The sequence below is a fragment of the Saccopteryx bilineata genome, chromosome 2 (assembly GCF_036850765.1).
Source record: "Saccopteryx bilineata isolate mSacBil1 chromosome 2, mSacBil1_pri_phased_curated, whole genome shotgun sequence".
Classification (NCBI taxonomy): domain Eukaryota; kingdom Metazoa; phylum Chordata; class Mammalia; order Chiroptera; family Emballonuridae; genus Saccopteryx; species Saccopteryx bilineata.
This window is the reverse complement of record NC_089491.1, coordinates 60596874-60617004: the sequence shown is the minus strand read 5'-3', so window position 1 is coordinate 60617004 and position 20131 is coordinate 60596874. Positions and strand designations below refer to the sequence as shown.

Below are 20131 nucleotides of genomic sequence, written 5' to 3'. Positions count from 1 at the left end.
GTCCCTGAACAGTTGGCTCAGGGGTAGAGCATTAGGCTGGCATGTGGATGTCCCGGGTTTGATTACCAGTCAAGGCACACAGGAGAAGGGACCATCTGCTTCTCCACCCCTCTCTCCCCCCTTCTCTCTCTCTCCCCCTCCCGTAGTCATGGTTCAGTTAGTTCAAGCACATCAGCCCTGGGCGCTGAGGATGGCTCCGTGGAGTCTCCACCTTAGGCACTAAAAATAGCTCCATTGCTATTTTGGGGGCTGCTGAGTGGATTCTGGTCCAGGTACATGTGGGGAGTCTATTGACCTTCCTCTAACTTAAAAAGAAAAAAAATGTTATTTTTAATTTATTGATTTTAGTGAAAGAGAAACATTGAGCTGCTCCTATATGTGCCCTGACCAGAGATTGAACCAGCAACTTCTGTGCTTCAGGATAATGCTCTAACCAACCGAGCTGTTTGACCAGGGCAATCCCAAAATTTTTTATTTATTTATTTGAGTAAAAGGAGAGGAAATAGACTCTGCATATACCCTGACCAGGATCAACCTGACAATCCCTGTCTGGGGCAGTTGCTCTGCCCAACTGGGGCCATGCTAGCAACCGCAACTGAGCTACTTTTAGTGCCTGAGGTGGAAGCTCCACTGAGCCATCCTTAGTGCCTGGGGCTGATGCGTTTGAACTAATTGAGCCATAGCTGCGGTAGGGGAAAACAGAGAGACAGAGACAGAGACAGAGAAAGAAGGGGAGAAGGTAGGGTAGAAAAGCAAATGGTTGCTTCTCCTGTGTGCCCTGACCAGTAATCGAACCCAGGACATCCATATTCCAGGCCAATGCTCTACCACTAAGCCAACCAGCCAGGGCCAATAAAATTTTCTTTTTAATTAAAAAGAAAAATAAAAGCTTAGGGATTAAATATACATTAAACGGGAAAAGAATATGGACACTAACAAACTACATTTGTTTTCTGTCGTTTTCATTAATTTGGAACCTGGCCAGTGTCAAAGATAAATAGTTCAAATGACTTGATGAAGTTGCACAGGGAGGCAGAGAAAAATCCAGAGAGGTATAAAATGATAGGATTATTAAACTTTAGCTTCTGCATTGTTTGTCTCATATTTTATCAATATAATAAAAGTACAATACAATAGAATAACTGTTTATAATGCCAAGAAATATTATAGAACAACATTATGTGAAAATAACATATCTATGCAGTCCTTATTTATCTAGCCATTCTGTCTGGGTCACCAATGAGAACAGAAAATAATTTTAAAAATAAGTAACTATCAAAAAAATCTAGGAACTGAACTCATACAGAAACGCCAAACCCAAGGCCAATTCACTCTTCTTTCACATATGGTTCAACTAACTTTGATTGTTTGCGTTCCCCACCATCCATCCATAACTCTAGTCAAGATTATAAAATCATGGGATTGCTTTAGAATGTCTAGTAACTCAAAGGAAAAATCCTGTCACAAGGGAAGACATTTAAAAATGATGCTTAAGGCCCTGGCCGGTTGGTTCAGCGGTAGAGCGTCAGCCTGGCGTGTGGGGGACCCGGGTTCGATTCCCAGCCAGGGCACATAGAAGAAGCACCCAGTTGCTTCTCCACTCCCCCCCTTCCTCTCTGTCTCTCTCTTCCCCTCCCGCAGCCAAGGCTCCATTGGAGCAAAGATGGCCCGGGTGCTGGGGATGGCTCCTTGGCCTCTGCCCCAGGCGCTAGAGTGGCTCTGGTCGCCGCAGAGCGACGCCCGGAGGGGCAGAGCGTTGCCCCTGGTGGGCTTGCCGGGTGGATCCTGGTCAGGCGCATGCGGGAGTCTGTCTGACTGTCTCTCCCCGTTTCCAGCTTCAGAAAAAAAAAGAAAAAAAAAGATGCTTAAAAAGCAGATATGTTGGGGCAAACAGCCCTATGAACTGTACAGTTCCTTGGGACACTTAACAGCATGATACAGAAATTACAATTGACAACGATAGACCTAACCTAACTAAAGGAAGCTTAAATTATGTTCAGTTATATTTAAGAAAGTCTGCAAGTGTATTCAATTTCACAAAGTTTTCAAACTAAAATGGTTAAAGTGAGAGAGGAGCAGAGAAGATAAAATTAGAGGGACAAATCCTGTGCCCCTTGGAAAGCTCAATTAGCTAGAATAGCTCCTTCTCTGGTGGAGAAATAGAACCTTTATTTTAAAACTTTATTTATTCATTTTAGAGAGAGGAGAGAGACAGAGACAGAGAGAGAAGGGAGGAGCAGAAAGCATCAACTCCCTTATGTGCCTTGACCAGGCAAGCCCAGGGTTTTGAACCAGCGACCTCAGCGTTCCAGGTCGAAGCTTTATCCACTACGCCACCATAGGTGAGGCAGAACCTTTATTTTAACTATAATTTATTTTTTAAATGTTCAAAAAACATTTCCTTGTGGTACTGGTAATATTCATATTTTCCAAAGGTCTGACAATCAAAATAGGTATCTTATACAAATTTGGAAAAACATAAAGGGGCAGGAAATGACGTTATTAGGTGTCTGCCCTGTCCTGAAGAGTTAGCTCCAGGGGTTGATCACCATGCTTACGTTCTTTTATTATTCCTGCAAGAGTGTGGTCTAGTGCTGAGCACAAAGTATTCAATAAATGCTAACTGAAATAAATATACTTTTTTTGTGACAAGAGACAGAGAGAGACAGACAGGGACAGATAGGAACAGGCAGGAAGAGAGAGAGATGAGAAGCATCAATTCTTTTGTTGTGGCACTTTAGTTGTTCATTGATTGCTTTCTCAAATGTGCCTTGACCAGGGGGCTACAGCAGCGTGAGTGACCCCTTGCTCAAGTCAGCGACCTTGGGCTTCAAGCCAGCGATCTTTGGGCTCAAGCCTGTGACCATGGGGTCACGTCTATGATCCCGCGCTTAAGCTGGCGACTCCGTGCTCAAGCTGGATGAGCCTGCACTCAGACCTGCAATCTCAGAGTTTTGAACCTGGGTCCTCTGCATCCCAGTCTGATGCTCTATCCACTGTGCCACTGCCTGGTCAGGCCTGAAATAAATATTTAATTTTGTAACTTGGTCATATCACTAAGGTAAAAAATATAATCTGTAGTCAAATCATGAAATACTTTCTCAACCCTTTACTTGGCTTTTGTTGTATAGATCATTATATATATATGTCAACTTTTAAACATTAGGGATTTCATTTCTCAAAAGTGTGATTTCTCTTATTTCACTATTAACTTACAGCCTAATTCTTACATAGGTTAATAGTAATTGATAATTCTTTTCAAAAGAGTAGCAAATACAATGAAATCATAGGTACTTATCCATCTTGATTGAAACCATACTGACCGTGTTGATTTAAAAATCTGTGCTTTGCTTAACTGCTTTCCAGAGGACAACACAGCTCAGTGTTCAGACTCAGCAGGTCAGAACCTATCACTTCTGTTCCCTCTATTTCAGAGGTTTAAACAAAAACAACTGGCTTTCCCACAGACACAGAATGCGCAGGAATCAACCCCACCAAGGTAAAGAATGACAAGTGCTCTATATAATGACACATCATGGACTTGCAGGGGTACATCTTCCTACATGCAAAACAAATCATATCAAAGCCGTATCTGGTTAATCTGTGTTAAAATCTTCTGTTTTTAAACCAAATTCTCTTAGGAGGAGACTCCTAGAATTTGGACCAAAATTTTGAGTGGACAATAAACAATATATATATAGCAAAAAGAATTTTATTCTGCAGAAGAAACATTTAAAGATGTAACTAATACTGAAAATTATTTTTAAATAGTAAAAAGCAGATCTTAAAACAACTATAGTAAACGTTAGCCAACAAAAAGTTATTTTAAGGCTGTGGCTTTGTAAAACTTATGAAAGTAATGGAACTTTTCTTGAGAAAATTCAAATATATAGAGAGATATACACGTACAAATGAGCACAAGATTTCAAAGAAAGATGGAGATGGAGGACTGTGACCCCTTCCCCCCCCCCAACAAATCCACGGTTCAAAACTTCTGTTTTAAAGTGTAAAATATTTTGAAACTATGATTTAGCAAATGCTTAAAAACTGACTTTGCCTTCACTATTTTTTTACGTCTCCAAATAGGCTTTCCATTTTTGTTTATAAAACTGGTTCACAACAAATTTAACATGGAACTAAAGTGGGTTTGAAAAAGATACATTTACTCATGTAAACACGCAACAAAAAGACACCGTGGATACTTACCCTCGCCATCACGTCAACACTGGCTTATGAAGAAGACAGGCTGCCAAGGAGAAGAACAAAAATAAAACTCTCAAAATACAGAAAGGAAGTACTAGCTTTCTTCCATCTATAGTATAAGCCCATCAGATGGAAGAGAAAAAAAGATGACAAGTACCTACTTACTGTAAAGGACACAGAGAAATTAGTCAACTAATTCTAAAGCATTCTCTTTAGAAATTCACATAAATTTTAGGTTAGAATTACACCCCCCTGCCCCTCCCCCCACATACTCATAGTTCTGTCTAGCTTAAATTTTTCTATCTCTCAAAGAAGGTGAATTCTACCAGCCGGCCATTCATAGAAATGCAAACCATCCCTCAGTGCTGGTGACCAGGCATGTCCATGAAGTCAAAATCTGGGGTAGGAAACTTACCATAAGCGTACGCACTACTAAAGATTAGTGAAATCAAACACCTGTGCAAAACCAGACCTGCCACTGAACTCCACTATCTTCTTTCCAGTTTTTAGTTTGTCCAAATGTCAGTTAATTCAGAGAAGTTACTATAAAAGTAATGTCTAATTTTAAGGGTGAGAGAGAATAAGAAAATGGTTCTGTGTATGTTACCCTCAAAGAGAAAGGTTATTCTTTCTCACTATCTTTAGTGAGACACAAGTGAGCGAGCGGGTTTGAGGATGCACCTCTTCCAACTTTGTTCAGTGCTGCCCTAAGCCTTAAAATTCTTTGAGATCTCAATGCTCAGACACCCTGTTCCATTTGTGTGCTGGTGGTGGTGGTGGTGGTGGTGGTGGTGGTGGTGGTGGTGGTGGTGGTGGTGAGGCTCTCATTAGCCATTTCATCAAACAAGCCCACCTTTTGGAAAGGATGTAAGGAGTACCAACAGAGGAGGACTATCAAGACGGATGTTCTACTTTACTTCCAATGTCCAATGTCAACATGTGATGAGGTGAATTCTAACAAAGCAAATAATTAGGTAAAAAGACTTTCATTTGTTTATCTGATAACGACACTATACACATACATGCCCAGACCACTTTAAACATACTGCACACATCTAATTCCATCACGTCCAGCCTGACCAGGCAGTGGGACAGTGGATAGAGACCATTAGACTGGAATGTAGAGAACCCATGTTTGAAACCCCGAGGTCACCAGCTTGAGTGTGGGCTCATCCCACTTGAGCACAGGCTTACCAGTTTGAGCACTGGTTCGCCAACTTAAGAATGGGCTCATAGACATGACTCCATGGTTGCTGGCTTGAGTCCAGAGACTGCTGGCTAGAAGCCCAAGGTTGCTGGCTTAAGCCCAAAGTCACTGGCTTGAGCAAGGGATCACTCACTCTGCTGTAGCCCCCAGCCAAGGCACATATGAGAAAGCAATCAATGAACAACTAAGGAGCTGCAATGAAGAATTGATGCTTCTCATCTCTCTCCCTTCCTATCTGTCTTTCTGTCTCTTTCTCTGTCACACAAAAAATATGTGTATTATCATGTTCAGGGGGAACCTGGTTTCTTCCAGCTGAATTTCTCTCCACTGCAGGGCTTTCCCCCATACAGGACTACATTTTTCAAGCTTGAAGTATCACTGGTGGTAAATAGAAAATCAGTCTGGGCTATCAACACAGCTCTGGGCAATGGCTATTAAAAATCAACATAGGCCCTGGCCGGCTGGCTCAGCGGTAGAGCGTCAGCCTGGCGTGCAGGAGTCCCGGGTTTGATTCCCCGCCAGGGCACACAGGAGAGGCGCCCATTTGCTTCTCCACCCCTCCCCCTCTCCTTCCTGTCTCTCTCTTCCCCTCCTGCAGCGAGGCTCCATTGGAGCAAAGATGGCCCGGGCGCTGGGGATGGCTCTGTGGCCTCTGCCTCAGGCGCTAGAATGGCTCTGGACACAACAGAGCGACGCCCCAGAGAGGCAAAGCATCGCCCCCTGGTGGGCATGCCGGGTGGATCCCGGTCGGGCGCATGCGGGAGTCTGTCTGACTGCCTCCTCGTTTCCAGATTCGGAAAAATGGAAGAAAAAAAATCAACACAGCCTGACCAGGCGGTGGCACAGTGGATAGAGCATCACACTGGGATACGGAGGACCCAGGTTCGAAAACCCGAGGTCACCAACCTGAGTGTGGGCTCATCCCACTTAAGCATGGGCTCATCAGCTTGAGCACGGGGTCACTGGCTTGAGTGTGGGATCATAGACATGACCCCATGGTTGCTCACTTGAGCTACAAAGGTAGCTGGCTTGAAGCCCAAGGTTGCTGGCTCGAGCAAGGGGTCATTCACTCTGCTATAGCACCATGGTCAAGGCACATATGAGAAAGCAATCAATGAACAACTAAGGAGCTGCAATGAATTGATGCTTCTCATCTCTTTCCCTTCCTGTCTATCGGTCTCTATGTGTCCCTTTCTCTGTCTGTCTGTCTGTCACAAACATACAAATAAACAAAACCCCACAAAAATTGAACACTCCCTTTTAAAATTAGATTTCAGCAGGGAGAGAGACATTTTAGAATGCTGATGTGTGTCCCAGAGACAAATTTCCATTCAAAGGCACATCACTTTCTCTGGCATGAGCAGTTAAGATAGTTTTATATTTCACAAAGCATGGGATTGGGGACAAGAGCTTTTGGGTCCCCAACACACACACGCACACATGCACGCACGCACGCACACGGAAGGTGAAGGAAGTAACACTGGTAAAATCATCCAAGATCAAATCTGCATATGGAAATAAGGTGGGTTTAGGGAAACTTATTCTGCCAACGATAAGAATGAGAGAAAATTATAAGGTAGATGTATATTTTAGTAAAATAAAGTGGCATATAATCCCAGCTCAGGTAAAATGACAGCTTGGAGGCAATTCTCAAGCCTGGTAAGACAGCGTGTCTACCATCAGATCTGTGGGGGAAAATATATCTTTCATGGGGCTCCTTAAGGAATGCAGGACTTACTCTGAGGTATGGCTTTTTAAATACTATGCCTTTTAAAAGCTTCTAAATCATCAACCTTGTTTAGGTGAACGTGTTACAATACACAAAAATAAATGTAGTCAAATCCATTTGCTCAGCCTTAGGTTAAAAAAAGAGTAAGTTGCCCCTATACTGTGGACATGGCTATGTCCCCTTTTCTGTCTGTTTCTGGCAGGGGTGGTAAACTGGATGGGAGGGAAAAGAATCCCTGCATGGGAGAGTCAGAGTGGGAAATTTCAACACTCCCATTGATTTGAGGATTATAGGAATCTACAGCAAAGAACTACACTTCTCACAAAAATTAGTCAATATTTCATCACTTCATATTCATTTGGAAATATCCCCTAATTTTTTTGTGAGCAGTATATAAGGAACCAAGCACTTCTTCAACGGCAAAAGTCAAATTCCACAAGCTTACGAAAGACAACAAAAGTCAATCCATCTTGAAAAAAATAAACAACTTAAAGTTTTCTTAGAACCTGGGAGTAAAGAATCAATACATTCTTTACCAAATAGTCTGCCTCCAATTGATAAGACACACTGAAACACTTTATAGAGCTGGTGCCAACAATGTCATTTGGACAACTGTCAGGAAATAGGTCTGTGAGACTCTGCTTATAAGTTTATCCTGAACAAAACCAGAATTCCAGACACAGCAGAAAAGGCCCAAGTTATAGTTACCTTCTTGAAATGCAAGACGATAGCCAAGATAGCCAAATCTCAGTTAAGGTGTAGGAAAGGAGTAGGAAATAGAAGTGGGTCACATGGTACAAGTGTGACTTCGGAAAAGGAAGCTCTATTGATACCCCAAGTAAGAAATATAGTAGGAGCAGGGGGGCCTATTGAGTGAGCTCACTGCCCATTCCCATTCGTTGAGTTCTGTGTACAACTAGACTCTGGCACAGATGGTGCGTTCACCCACGGTTTCATATTCTGTTGGATAGGCCAGGATTCCAGACAGTGACACACTACTGATATCTTTCTTCATGCTATTGTCCTGCGGAAAGAATCACTGGAGCAGGAAGGTTCTAAAATATACCCTGAAAGTAGTAAGAGGTTTTAAAAATATTCATCAAAAGCCTAAAATAATTACAGTGTAGGTGGAGAAAGAACCACATCAGCACAATTCTTGCATAAGCAATGTCTTTACCTTCCACGAAGGATAAAGATCACACAGCTAATGAACTTGCCTGTCAGTGACTGCTGTTTGATAGAACCTCTGGATGTTCCATTTCAGGTTCCCCAACAGTTAACTCTGCTACTTAAACTAAGATGCAAACCAGTGTGTATTTGTATGTGTTCTGGATGTGATACTTGGCACTTCTGCAGCCACTTGGCCACCATGCAGAGCAAATCTGAAGACACGTGGTGAAGAGCTGAGTGAACAGACAATAAGAACCCAAGTCTTCGATGATAACATTGAGCCACTTAATCATTAACCCCAAAAGCTGCTCTCTGGAGTTATGTTATGAAAAATATTAACTTTCTTTATGTTTAAGGCAATTTCTCATATGTTCTGATTTAAAATTTCCTTTTTAAATCTTTAATATATTGTGGGTCCAATATGAAATACTCTGAGTACCCACCATTAGGAAAAGTATCTAAAAAACATTATCTAAAAAATTCTAAATATTTTGACATTAAACATTCAACCAGAGAAGATTCCTGGATTATTTCTTGGTCCCAAATGACAGTGGTTCTCAAAATGTGATCTCCAGATAAGCAATATCACCATCACTAGGAAACTTACTAGAAATATAAATTCTCAAGTCTTACTGCAGACCTACTGAATGAGAACTTCTTTGGGGTAGGGCCCAGCAGTCTATATTTAAGTAAGGATGCCTATTGATTCTAATGCATTATAAAATTTAAGAACCACTGCTGTAGGAAACCTTACTTATGATATCAAGTATTAGCCATTATTAGTCATAATTAAATAAATACTTAACCATACAAAATGGGTTATTGGTACCATACTATCCTGGGTTTTCTAAACAAAGAAAGTGTTATCATATATAAAGAAAGACAAGGAGATAAAAGAACAATCAACAAAGTCTCAAACAAAAGCTTTTACATTGTTATTGTCCAGAGATGATAGTACTTGTTAGTATCTGAAGAAAACAGAGGAGCTGGGATTAGCAGATTTGAGAAAGAATGGGATGGGGTTGAGAGGACAACTATTCCCATTAACCAGGATAATTTTTCCTTCTGATAAAAGTGAAAGTAAGGAGTTGCTGGAGTGGAATAAAGTAGAAATTGTCAAAAAGTGGCACAAAACTGGATTAAGTAAAGCTCTGGATAAAATGTTCCTGAAAGGTGCAGAGGTTTGAACAAGGGAATCTAGAAGGGCCAGGCAAGTCTGCAGTGGCTTGCACTCTGGAGAGGGTGGCTCTCTGGGCCTAAGGGAAACTGGACGTCCCATCAAGGGCTTACATAATAGAATGCACAGCAGGTAGGAAGCTGAACACTAATGTTCAGGATCTGGTGTGGTACATAGCAGTGGAATGACAGCAACAACCTGGGCTTCTGATTACATCATTATGTCACTGAATCAACCTCAACAGCTGCTCTCTGGACTTCTGTTCTGAAAAAGATGACCTTGCCTGACCTATGGTGGCACAATGGACGAAGTGTTGACCTCCAATGCTCGGGTGGCCGTTTGAAGTTCGAGCCTTGCCTGGTCTGGGCACATATGAGAAGCAACTACTACAAGTTGATGCTTCCAGCCCCTATACCACGCCTCTCTCTCTCTCTCTCTCTCTCTCTCTCTCTTCTCTCTCTAAAAATCAATAAGTAAAGTCTGAAAGAAAGAAAGAAAAGATAGCCTTTCCTTATTGTATAAAACAATCTGATTTGGGGTGTTCTTGGGTTTTTACCTGCACGTAAAACTATTCAAACATTAAGATTGAAAGACAAGTTGAGTTAAATTCTTGAGGGCTCACAGACCCCGTTCAGCCATCTGGATTTTGCACTATAGGAAAAGAGACTTAATTAGGAGTCTTAGGAGTAAGAGTGGCACTGTTGGTAGTAACCTGAATAGCAGGAAAAGATGTAATAAGTAGCAGTACTTAGTAGCCTATAAAAATCTTTCATTCCCTGTCTTGTGGGACACTAAAAATAAGTATGTACAAAAGTCAAGAATGGGCAGAAAACGGTACAGAAGCTTCTAACATTCTCAGGGAAAGAGCCCTGTTGCTTTGGCCCGTTTGCTTTGCTAAGACACTCACTTTCATGATCTTATTTGAGGAGGCTCCCAGGCATCCTTCCTGTGCTAATTAATACAAAGTTAAACACTCAGTGTAGCTCATCAGAATGAAAATATCTTTCTCCCTACTCTCTCTCTCTCTCTCTCTCTCTCTCTGACTCAATGTGCAGCTACAGAATTAATTTTAAAGCCCCATCCACAAGGAAGGCATTGCCCTGAACCTTGAAGGTTGCTAAATTGGCATGGGAAAATACAAGTTGTAAAGAAAAATAAAAGGAAAAACCCACACACACAAGCTGCTTTATTTCGCATGAAACCTCAATCCACACCCATTACAGTACATGTGATAAGCAATGATCTCTTCCATGCTCCCCAAAATATCTTCTTTAACTAGCTTTTCAAATATTTCCCATTCAACTCTCCTTTTAAGATTAACAATACAATTACTAAACCATTGATTCCTTTAACCTCTTCTCTTAGAATCCCAAGATAAAGCACAATTATCCAGACAAATAATTACATGCTGTGACTGTATCAGTATTATCCCAGAGACCAAAATCTGGAAGTATGGAATTTCAGTAACATTTTTGGCCAAGAAAATCTAGAAAAGCTGGCTGCTGGTATCTGATGTTAAAGGAAAATGTGAACTCTGGCTTGAACAGAATGTCACTGCTACTTTCTAAGGCTTGGTCAACTACTAGTCATCCTTAGCTTGAAGGTCAAATATCCCTTTCTTTTCATTCAAATCTTTATTAAGTGACTGTTAAGGGCTAGATACAGTGCTCATCCTAGGGAGACTAAGATCAACGATACAGCTCTGCACTCCTGACACACAGAGTGATGGGAGGGAGGTTATTAAGACACACTGTAGTTTAACTGTTATGTTACATACTCATCTTCTTGACGTGAGCTGAGAGCTACAGAAACACAGAGGCTAAGAAAGATCCCAAACTAGGTTTGTGGGAAGGGGTTACCGGAGGACATCACTCTTGAAGTGAGTTTTAAAGATGAGTAAGTTGGTCCTGCCAGGAGAAGTGTACACACAACAGATGCGAAGGCAAGAAAAGACCACAGGATGGGGTGTGTATGAAGGAGCTGTGGGAAAGTAAATATGCCAAGGCTGGATGACTAAGGGATTTGTATGCCAAGCCCAGGAGTTTGGACTTTCTTCTGAAAGCAGTAGGAGTCAGTGAAAGTCACCGGAGCTCTGAAGCAACAGGACTGGGTTAGGTTTTAGGAATTAGTGCTCTGGCTGAGGAGAGGAAAATGACTTGCCTAGTGGAGGTGTACAGGGGTGGTGGGATCAGAGGGGGGTCTGGGCTGGGTGTGTAGACAAGAAACAGAACAGCATGGAATGGTTGAGCCTGAGTCTAACTGGCAATCCTCTAAGAGAGAGGATGGAAGTCTTAAATCTTAGAGGGGACTACTCTGGAGACCACGGGACACTTCTGGATTTAGGCTGCCCAGGGGGAAGCCTTATGAATCCTGGGGTGCTAATGAGGCCATTCTTTTGTGTATGTGAGTCACATAACTGTTATCAGTAATTCTGTTTGCTGTGCATAAACTGTATTGTGTGTTTGTGTGTGTGTATACACACACATATATATTTTTCATGAGAGAGAAAAACTGGAAGGCTGAGATAAACCAACTCGTAGCTGCGGCACTTAGCTGTTCCCAGACTGCTTCTCATATGTGCCTTGGTGGGGGGTGGGGGCAGCTCTAGCTGAGCCAGTGACCCCTTGCTCAAGCCAACGACTTGGGGCTCAAGCCAGAGACCATGGGGTCGTGTCTATGGATTCCACACTAAAGCCAGCAAACCCACACTCAAGCTGGTGAGCCTGTGCTCAAGTCAGCGACCTCACGGTTTCAAACACGGGTTCTCAGTGTCCCAGGTCAACACTCTATCCACTGCGCCACCACTTGGGTCAGGCAACTATATATGTACTATATAGTTAATATTTCCAACTGAACCTGTGAATTCACACCCTTTGTCTCAAAGTGAAGGAGTAGAGAAATATTTGTGGGTGGTATGCAAACATACTGATACTGAGCAGAAACAACAGACACCTATCACTTCTAGAACTGCTTATATACCAGGATTTTATTCCCACCAACCAATTATACCCTGACTTTGCCTTTTTATTAGACAACCTTCAACAACCAGACTTTGACTAAGCTTTCTGCAGCCTCTCAGTTCCCTTCTATCACCTTTCACCTGAAACTTGCCTATGCTTAATTAATTATCACCTCTTATTCCTGTCATTATTCCCTTTGTTGTTAAAATGAGCACTCATGTTCCATTAACAGATGAGCTAATGTACGCGAAGTACCTAGTAAAGTGCCTGCCATGTAGCAGGCGCTCAGTAAGAAAGTTATTATTATTGTCTGCTGTTTACAACACTTCCCCTGTCATAGGCCTTGGGAGTCCATTAGCTCAATTCTCCCCTCTACTTTATTACACCCATTCCCCTGCAGACACACAGGAGGCGTATCTCCAACCCCATTTTGCAGATTGCAACTGTGAAACCCGGTAACTGTGAGAACTGAGTAGCTTGCTTGGGACCTTCCCTGGGACAAGGGAGAATCAGGTATCCTTTGTTGTGCACGTTTGCTTCAGAGACCAAGAAATTTTCTCTCAGGACATGTGATTTTGACATTTAATAATCTGTCTGTGATATACCTTACAGGAGGCACAAGAATAGTTAAGTTACTGAATCAGAAAATGTCACTGTTTTTCCTAGTAACTCATCTGAGCAGATGGTAAATGATTATTTTTAAGGCTTGTTTCTCTATTACATGTAGAAATATTTATTAACATTGTATTTCTGTCTCATGGGTGCAACCAGCAAGTAACCAAGTCAGGGCGGCTGCCAGGAGGGAGAACAGAATGGGAGTTTCAGCAGGTGAGCAAGCCTCAGCCGGGGGGCGGGGAGCAAGGACACCCACACGTTCCCCTCAAGCCAGAAAAGACTGAGCAAGCAACACACACAGCCACCCAGAGTCACTCTTACCACACAGTCGTATTTCATCAACTCTGAGATGTCATTACCAGGAGGTGGACAGTTTTGTATGTACTACTGAGAAAGCAAACACACCTGAGATGGGGAGTTGAAAAGGGAGCCCCCTCCCGAAGCTGGGGCACTAAAAGGCCACAAAGAAATAAGCCTGCCGTGCAGAAAGAACGGCGAGGAGCCCTTGGAAGCCGGCAGAGGGACGAGGAAATTTCCCCCTAAGATTTGAACCATAAAGCAGAACTCGGGTCAGTCTACATTCTGAATTCCCACCACCACCACAGTCCAAGAGCTCTCAGGCAGGAACTCGAACCTGGGGGCTCAGTTGGAAGTGTCCCAGGTAACCGGCAGAGGCAAACACTACGGAACAAAGTGAATTTCAGTGTTGACAATAAAGTGTATCTCAATTTTAGATATATACTGCTCACACAAATTAGGGGATATTTCAAAATTAATATAAAGCTATAAAGTACCCCCAATTTTTGTGAGCAGTGTATTAATGCATAAAAACAGGTGCATCTGGGAATAGAAATACAGGAACCATGACCCACTCTGAGTACCATCCTGGAAGGTATCAAGGGTCTGGAGTACACTAAAACCAAAAGAGGCCAACACATAGCAAAGTCCAAAATGTACAACAGGATCAACAGTGGCCACCGCAGCGAACGAGGGCACAGAATTCAGGCAGCGCTGCCAGACTCCCACCTGTGCAGGTCTGGACAGATGGGCCGGGCCTGGGGCCAAGCTTCTGTCCACTTGTTCTTCTGGCTTCAAGAGCCAGGAAAGAGGGCCCTGGCCGGTTGGCTCAGCGGTAGAGCGTCAGCCTAGCGTGCGGAGGACCCGGGTTCGATTACCGGCCAGGGCACACAGGAGAAGCGCCCATTTGCTTCTCCACCCCTCCGCCGCGCTTTCCCTCTCTGTCTCTCTCTTCCCCTCCCACAGCCAAGGCTCCATTGGAGCAAAGATGGCCCGGGCGCTGGGGATGGCTCTGTGGCCTCTGCCCCAGGCGCTAGAGTGGCTCTGGTCGCAAACATGGCGATGCCCAGGATGGGCAGAGCATCGCCCCCTGGTGGGCAGAGCGTCGCCCCTGGTGGGCGTGCCAGGTGGATCCCGGTTGGGCGCATGCGGGAGTCTGTCTGACTGTCTCTCCCTGTTTCCAGCTTCAGGAAAAAAAAAAAAAAAAAAAGAGCCAGGAAAGAACTTCTCCCCACTTCGAGTCCTCATCAATACAATGCAGAAAATTCCTTCCTAGGATGACTGAGGAAATGAAACATACAAGGTATTTCAAAAGCATTTTTGTATACTTCAAAAACACTGTGCCAATACAAACTACACTGATTATTCTTGAGGTAACTACTCAGCAGGGCTCCTTTAGTCAGATCCTGTTTTCTACTTTTGTGGGTGTGTCATTTTCATTCAGCAGAGGTCTGTGCATAAATCAGGCATTTAATAAGTCCTTATTAAGTGAATAAGTAAATACTTGTTACTTACTTATCATTAAGTGAATAAATAAGCACTCACCTGGTCCTAAGTTCCTGAGGGTTGATTACCTCTACTCTTGAAAATAGGGGAGAAAAAAACAGAAAAGACCAGTCTAAAACACAATGTAGTTACGCTTAAACAAACACACAGAACCCACACATCCACCCCTGGTCTCCCTGAAACTCATCACACCTACAACAAAATCAAAACATTAGCTAGGCTGACATGATGTTTTCACAGCAACAGATTGAAGGCAAACTCCAGGAGGCAACTTTATAATGGCCCCAAACAGGACAGAACATATCGACAGCTTCACAGTGGGAGGGTTCATTACCGGCAAAAAGACCCTTGGCATCATCCAAAAGCATCTTGGAGAAAAAAGACCCATGTTGCAACTTTCTGGACTGACTCTCCTGGCATCTGCTGGTCAAGCTTATTAAAAGGGCCCAATAGGGAAAAGAGGTCCTTCCCACGGCACATGCTTGCATTGGGAGGGGAGAGAAGGTCCTAGGCTGAGCGAAAGAAACTGGAGATCAAAGGCAAGGGCTTCTATTCCCAACCTGAGTGGTCCTGGGCACTCTAAGGGGTCTAGGGAGAAGAAAAGGAGAAAATGGAGACTTCTGTCCCCATCAATCACACGACTCAGGATGGACTTGTCCACAAACTGAAGGCAGGAGAGGATGACTTAAGGCACACTCTGTATGTCTCACTTCATGACTTTAGATATTTAAGGATGGTAGTACTTAAGAAGAGTACACTGTGCTATTCATTCTGTTGCCCAGCCCTCTTTCTGGCTGGGAATAAGGTATGGGTGCTAAGGAAAGAACAAATCAAATAAATAAGAATGAATACAGGCAAAACTGGCTACCCAGCACCGTCAAAGGAACAAGCTGGTAAGAGAAGAGATTGGGGAACGCCGGTGTCCTCACACAGAATACAAGGAATCAAAAGAGGGCTCCAGAAACCTGAGCGGGATTCAGGAGAGTTTCTGAGGTAATGTAAGGGCGGGCTCAAGAGGCTCGGGATAAAATGGGTATCTTGGGGCAATGGAGAGTGGGTAAAAATGGGAAATGAGTGGTGAGAGACAGGAGCAGTCTAGAAGGACAGCCAACTTCTCACAGCATCTTCAAATATACAAGCATCTGCCCAAGCCAACAGACTCGGGAGACTGATGGTTTTATAGTACGGGTCCCTGTTTGACCAAAGAGACCTGAAACGGCTTTCCATTCATTTTAGTCTGAACATTTGTTTAACTCTATAATATTAGGACATTTCTATAAGGACTATTTCAGTTAATAAACCAGGTAAAAGGCAGAGTCCTGCCCAAAACACTAATTTTTAAAAAATGATTAAGTAATTTCAACTTCTGGTCTTCTCTAGACATTCCCGTCGGAAGCAGGCATTGTAGAAATACAGAACTTTTAAACAATGGGTAACTATCGGAAGACCCAACCCGCAAGTTTCCTGTGGATTAAAAAGAGAAAAGAAAAACAAGATCTTGGAGGCCTGAGCTTTTCCAGTAATAATTTATTTTTTTTCTGGGAAACCGGGAAACAAGGTTTATTTCCCCTCAGGCTGTCAGCCAAGCATTTTTGTTGTACTCAAGTTCTTAAAATTTAAATGTTTCCTATTTTCAACCCCTTGGTTTACACCTAAATCCTTAAGGGTTCTTATCTGGTGGCCCTACCTGATCAAAGACTTAGGAAAACTACTACAAAAATGTTTAAGCAAATCTTCCTTGTAACAGTGGTCTTTCCCTCCATGAGGAAATTTGGCTCTTACTGCTAATCTGCAGAAGCTTGCTGCCTCAGAAGGGACCCCTCTGTGGGTCCTTGGGGTCTGCCCTGGACATTCACAATCTGAACTGCACCCTTCGTAGCACCTTTCAGATCCCAGAATTCCTTACACATGCCAACTTCTTAGATGTTCATGTTAAGCTCCTTTGCCATTTTATAATTCAGAAATGAAGGAATATAAAAGTGAGTTTGCTCAAGGGCATAAAGTAAGTCCTTGTCAAGATTTAAGCTTAGCCTGACCAGGCGGTGGCGCAGTGGATAGAGCGTCGGACTGGGATGCGGAAGACCCAAGTTCGAGACCCCAAGGTCGCCAGCTTGAGCGCAGGCTCATCTGGTTTGAGCAAAAACTCACCAACTTGAGCCCAAGGTCGCTGGCTCGAGCAAGGGGTCACTCGGTCTGCTGAAGGCCTGCGGTCAAGGAACATATGAGAAAGCAATCAATGAACAACTAAAGTGTTGCAACACGCAATGAAAAACTAATAATGACTGATGCTTCTAATCTCTCTGTTCCTGTATGTCTGTCCCTGTCTATCCCTCTCTCTGACTCTCTGTCTCTTAAAAAAAAAAATTTTTTTTAAGCTTAAACTAAGCTGTCTTGAGGCACACCTCTTGACTCTTACTTAGAGATGGGCTTTCCTTGGTGGTTTGGTAAGAAGTTTGTTTGTAGTAGCATTTTTCAAGTTAATACTGCTTTGTTGTTGTTGTTGTTGTTGTTGTTGTATTTTTCTGAAGCTGGAAACGGGGAGAGACAGTCAGGCAGACTCCCGCATGCGCCCGACCGGGATCCACCCGGCACGCCCACCAGGGGGTGACGCTCTGCCCCTCCGGGGCTTCACTCTTCCGCGACCAGAGCCACTCTAGCGCCTGGGGCAGAGGCCAAGGAGCCATCCCCAGCGCCCGGGCCATCTTTGCTCCAATGGAGCCTTGGCTGCGGGAGGGGAAGAGAGAGACAGAGAGGAAGGAGGGAGGGGGTCCTCCGCACGCCAGGCCGATGCTCTACCGCTGAGCCAACCAGCCAGGGCTGCTTTGTTGTTTTTTAATGCAACTTTTAGGATGCCCCTGGGCAGCTCTCCAGGTACGTATTATATTCATTTAGATTCAAATAATTATTCATGCACTGATCACTGCTGCCAATGGATTTCAGCTTCTTCCAGGAAAGGGCCTAAAGCTGTCATTTATCCTCTCGGCTGTTTTTTAGCACACCGAGGGCAGTGTTCTATCACACAGAGTCTAAGGGCATGAAAAGAAGAGATACACAGATGAAAGCTTCTTTTTAGTCACATAGACTGAAAATACAGGTCAATTCCAAATAAATTCAACCAGGTTCCAGGTATTCCTCAACTGGCCCAAACTAGAGCCCCCCGTTGCTCCCCTCGTCCTCCTGCACGGTGTAAGCCCCCATGAAACAGCAGGACAAGAGCTTTAAAAGCAAACGGTACCTAGAAGCTTATAGAATCTTTAAAAACAATTTTAATGAAAACTAATCTTCACAAAAAAATAAAATAAAAATGAGTAAATTTCAGTTTCTGAAAATTACAATTCAGCTTCTGGCTCTCTCCATGGTGAGCAGGAAGAACATGCACCGTATATGTGCCTGTTGGCACAGTGTGAAGCAACAGCAGTGTTCACTATAATACAGAAGAACACTAGTCACAAGAGCTCCAGGAATCAAAATTGCATCTGATGGTTTCTCTCTTTTTTCTTTTTTAGTGAGAGGAGTGGAGGCAGAGAGGCAGCCTCCCACATGCACCATGACCAGGATCCACCCGGAAATCCTACCAGGGGGCAATGCTCTGCGCCCATCTGGGTCCTTTGCTCCACTGCAACCAGAGCCTTTTTTAGTGCCTGAGGTGAGGCCATGGAGTCATCCTCAGCGTCTAAGGCCCACTTGCTCGAGCCAATCAAGCCATGGCTGTGGGAAAGAAAAGAGAGAGAGAGAGAGAGAGAGAGAGAGAGGAGGAGGAGGGAGGAGTGAAGAAGCAGATTATTGCTTCTCTTGTGTGCCCTGACCAGGAATCAAACCCAGGACGTCCACACGCTGGGACGACACTCTACCACTAAGCCAATGGGCCAGAGCTGTACCTGAAGTTTTCAAAGGTTGTGTTTTTGAAGTGAGCCTAGATGATCTACAGAATGAAAAAGTTGCATTTAGAAAATTCATGCTGAGGATGTTCAGGACAAAAACTGCCTGACAGCCTGACCTGTGGTAGCACCTTAGAAAAAATGTCACCCTGGTTACTGAGGCCACTGGTGCGAAACCCGGGACTTGCCTGGTCAAGACACATATGGGAGTTGATGATTCCTGCTCCTCCCCCTTTCTTTCTCATTCTTTCTCTCTCTCCCCTCTCTAAAATGTATAAGAAAGAAAGAGAGGGGGGGAGGGAAGGAAGGAGGGAACTGCCTGATTTCTTTTTTTTTTTAATTTTATTTATTTATTTTTAGAGAGGAGAGACAGACAGAAGGGGGTAGGAGGTGGAAGCATCAACTCCCATATGTGCCTTGACCAGGCAAGCCCAGGGTTTCGAACCGGCGACCTCAGCATTTCCAGGTCGATGCTTTATCCACTGTGCCACCACAGGTCAGGCGGAACTGCCTGATTTCTATGGCATGGATCTCATCCATGACAAACTGTATTCCATGTCAAAAAATGGCAGACCATGACTGAAGTTCATGTTATGTCAAGACTACCAATGGCTATTTGCTTTCACTATTCTATGTTGGTTTTACTAAAAATATAACAATCTGTATGGCCAGTAGTCGTGGCCACCATCACAGCCGCCTGGCCTGTGCAGGTTTGCAAAGGATTCAGACAGATGGTAGTGAAACAATGGAGCCAAGAACTGGTAGGCCATTAGCTTTAATCCTAGCTTGCACCCGGTGGGCAAGAAAAAACACACACCGGGCTCCAAAACCCACTCATTCAGTGCTCACAAAGCTACTGACTTACCCAAGTTTCCTAAAATCAAGGGTTCTAGCTCACCAGACTTATTCACCTCTGTTCCCCATCTCCTTCTTTCTCCCTGCACAAACTGGCTTCTCACTCAGCACTCCACCATCTTGGCTGCTTCTCCTGGTCTCCTCCACATGGCCTTTCTCTGCTCTCCTCTCTAATGCTAATAATCTCAGGAACCCAGAGAGAGCAAGCTCCCGATCTGCCCCACTTTATAGTGTAGATTCAAAATCTTTAATCCAATATACAAACAAGGAAGTCTCTGATACAAAGCCACTCATCTGAGGCATAATGGGATTCCTCATGAGAGTGCACCACCCCACATCAAAAAGAGTGGGAAAGGCTTAGTCTTAAAACTAAGCCTTATGCCTGACCTGTGATGGTGCAGTGGATAAAGCATCGACCTGGAATGCTGAGGTCGCCAGTTCAATATCCTGCACTTGCCTGGTCTAAGGTACATATGAGAGTTGAAGCTTCCTGCTCCTCCCCCCTTTCTCTTTCTCTCTCTCTCTCTCTCTCTC

General features: G+C 43.7%; 1 protein-coding gene across 4 annotated transcripts in view; it reads right to left on the bottom strand.

Moving 5' to 3' along the window:
• Positions 1-20131, bottom strand: part of KANK1 (KN motif and ankyrin repeat domains 1) — a 253617-nt gene that overhangs the window by 105607 nt on the left and 127879 nt on the right. For 2 of the 4 annotated variants that reach the window (XM_066257145.1, XM_066257148.1), the window contains exon 3: positions 4207-4246. The exons of 1 other annotated variant lie outside the window; for it this stretch is intronic. The gene's annotated coding sequence lies outside the window, so the exon portion shown is untranslated. Of the gene's footprint in view, positions 1-4206; positions 4247-17012; positions 17069-20131 lie in introns of all 4 variants that reach the window. One more of the 4 variants, XM_066257147.1, reaches the window with a different exon arrangement.